The 2,500-nt window shown below is 61.2% G+C and overlaps 1 non-coding gene and 1 pseudogene across 1 annotated transcript in view; both read left to right on the top strand.

The window, feature by feature from the left end:
* Nucleotides 1-1,888, top strand: part of LOC146312448 (18S ribosomal RNA) — a 2,008-nt pseudogene extending 120 nt beyond the window's left edge.
* A 572-nt stretch (nucleotides 1,889-2,460) lies between these two features.
* Nucleotides 2,461-2,500, top strand: part of LOC146312449 (5.8S ribosomal RNA) — a 160-nt gene continuing 120 nt past the window's right edge. Inside the window, exon 1 of the ribosomal RNA XR_014772256.1 lies at nucleotides 2,461-2,500. This exon is cut by the window's right edge and continues 120 nt beyond it. This is a non-coding gene — a ribosomal RNA (5.8S ribosomal RNA).

A 2,500-nucleotide genomic window follows, 5' to 3' on the forward strand; every position in this document is an offset into this window, starting at 1 on the left:
TTTGATCGCTCCTCCCGTTACTTGGATAACTGTGGCAATCCTAGAGCTAATACATGCAAACGAGCGCCGAACCCCTCCGGGGGGGACGCGTGCATTTATCAGGACCGAAAAACCCACGAGGGGGAACTCCCTCCCGCGCGCCCCCCGGGCTCTCTCCGTCTCACGGGGCATACCGGGTCGCGGTATCCGGTTCGTCTTTTCGCTGGGGCGGGGTTTTGCCGGGGGGGCGGCGGCGGCGGGGGGGGACCCCCGACCGTGCAAGCTTTGGTGACTCTGGATAACCTCGAGCCGATCGCTGGCCCCCCGCGGCGGCGACGTCTCATTCGAATGTCTGCTCTATCAACTGTCGACGGTAGGCTACGCGCCTACCGTGGTGACGACGGGTAACGGGGAATCAGGGTTCGATTCCGGAGAGGGAGCCTGAGAAACGGCTACCACATCCAAGGAAGGCAGCAGGCGCGCAAATTACCCACTCCCGACTCGGGGAGGTAGTGACGATAAATAGCGGTGCGGGCCTCTGGTGAGGAGCCGCGACCGAAATGAGTACACTTTAAGCCCTTTAACGAGGAGCCATTGGAGGGCAAGTCTGGTGCCAGCAGCCGCGGTAATTCCAGCTCCAATAGCGTACCCTAAAGTTGCTGCAGTTAAAACGCTCGTAGTTGGATCTCGGGCGGGGGCCCCTCCGCCGCGGTCGCGCCGCGAGGCGCCGCACCGCGGCAAAAACGCGGGGGGCCCCGACCGCGCCCTGTGGCTTTCGGCGCCCCCTCGATGCTCTTGGCTGAGTGTCCCGCGGGGTCCGAGGCGTTTACTTTGAAAAAAGGAGAGTGTTCAAAGCAGGCCTTTGCCGCCCGCATCACTGAAGCTAGGAATAATGGAATAGGACCGCGGTCCTATTTTGTGGGTTTTTCTGTGGACCGGGGCCATGATTGAGAGGGACGGCCGGGGGCATTCGTACTGCGCCGCTAGAGGTGAAATTCTTGGACCGGCGCAAGACGCGCAGAAGCGAAGGCATTTGCCAAGAATGTTTTCATTAATCAAGAACGAAAGTCGGAGGTTCGAAGACGATCAGATACCGTCGTAGTTCCGACCGTAAACGATGCCGACTAGCGATCCGGCGGCGTCGACCCATAGCAAATGACCCGCCGGGCAGCTCCCGGGAAACCGAAGTCTTTGGGTTCCGGGGGGAGTATGGTTGCAAAGCTGAAACTTAAAGGAATTGACGGAAGGGCACCACCAGGAGTGGAGCCTGCGGCTTAATTCGACTCAACGCGGGGAACCTCACCCGGTCCGGACACAGGAAGGATTGACAGATTGAGAGCTCTTTCTCGATTTTGTGGGTGGTGGTGCATGGCCGTTCTTAGTCGGTGGAGCGATCTGTCTGGTTAATTCCGATAACGGGCGAGGCCCCGACATGCTAACTAGCTACGCGGCCCTCTGGCGGTCGGCGTGCGAGCTTCTTAGAGGGACAAGTGGTTCGGAAGCCACGTGAGATGGAGCTATAACAGGTCTGTGATGCCCTTAGATGTCCGGGGCCGCACGCGTGCTACACTGAGCGGGTCAGCGGGCGTCGTCACCTAAGCCGAGAGGCCGAGGTAATCCTGTGAAACCCACGCTCGTGATTGGGACTGGGGATTGAGATTCTTCCCCACGAACGAGGAATTCCCAGTAGGCGCGGGTCACCAGCCAGCACCGATTGAGTCCCTGCCCTTTGTACACACCGCCCGTCGCTACTACCGATCGGACGGCCCAGCGAGGTCGTCGGACCTGCACGCCGGGGGCTCTCGACCCGAGTCCCTGGCGGTGCCGGGAAGTCGCCCGAACTTGACTGTCTAGAGGAAGTAAAAGTCGTAACAAGGTTTCCGTAGGGGAACCTGCGGAAGGATCATTGCCGGATCGGGAAAAGGGACAAAAAAAAAAAAAAAGACCGGTTCTTTTTTTTTCCCCACCATCTTCTTTCCCTTCCCACATGCCGAGGGGTCTCCCCGCACGGAGTCCGTCCGGGCGTCCGGTACTTCGGGGCTGGGTTTCCCCCAAAGCGCAAATCCCTTGGTGGCGGCGTCCCACGCCGCGGCCTCGGTCAACCCTGGTCTCCGGCTCCGGCTCCGTGTCGGGGCCGCCGGGTCCCCCGTCAAGCGAACGCCGTCGCGCAGACCGCCCCGCTCCCGTCTCCACCCTTAGGGCGACGGGTCTACGGCTTCAAGTGTCTGCGCGCCCTCCCCCGGCGGGGCCCCTACCTTGTTGGCGTTAAACGGTTGCCCACGTGAGCGCGGCGAGGTCGCCCGCACTCGCGCCTCCGGGTACCCAACTCGCCTCTCCCCTTCGGGGCTTGGCGGGGGGTTTAATGTCTCCCCCGTCCGGCGGAAGGGGGTAGCGCCCGGGGGTTCCCGTGTCCCAAATAAAGAAACGTCGTCTCTGAAAACTTGTCTCCTCCCCCTGCAAGGTTTATGCCTCAAAAATGACAACTCTGAGCGGTGGATCACTCGGCTCGTGTGTCGATGAA

The sequence above is a fragment of the Lutjanus erythropterus genome, chromosome 17 (genome assembly GCF_056507025.1).
Source record: "Lutjanus erythropterus isolate fLutEry1 chromosome 17, fLutEry1.hap2, whole genome shotgun sequence".
NCBI lineage: Eukaryota > Metazoa > Chordata > Actinopteri > Lutjaniformes > Lutjanidae > Lutjanus > Lutjanus erythropterus.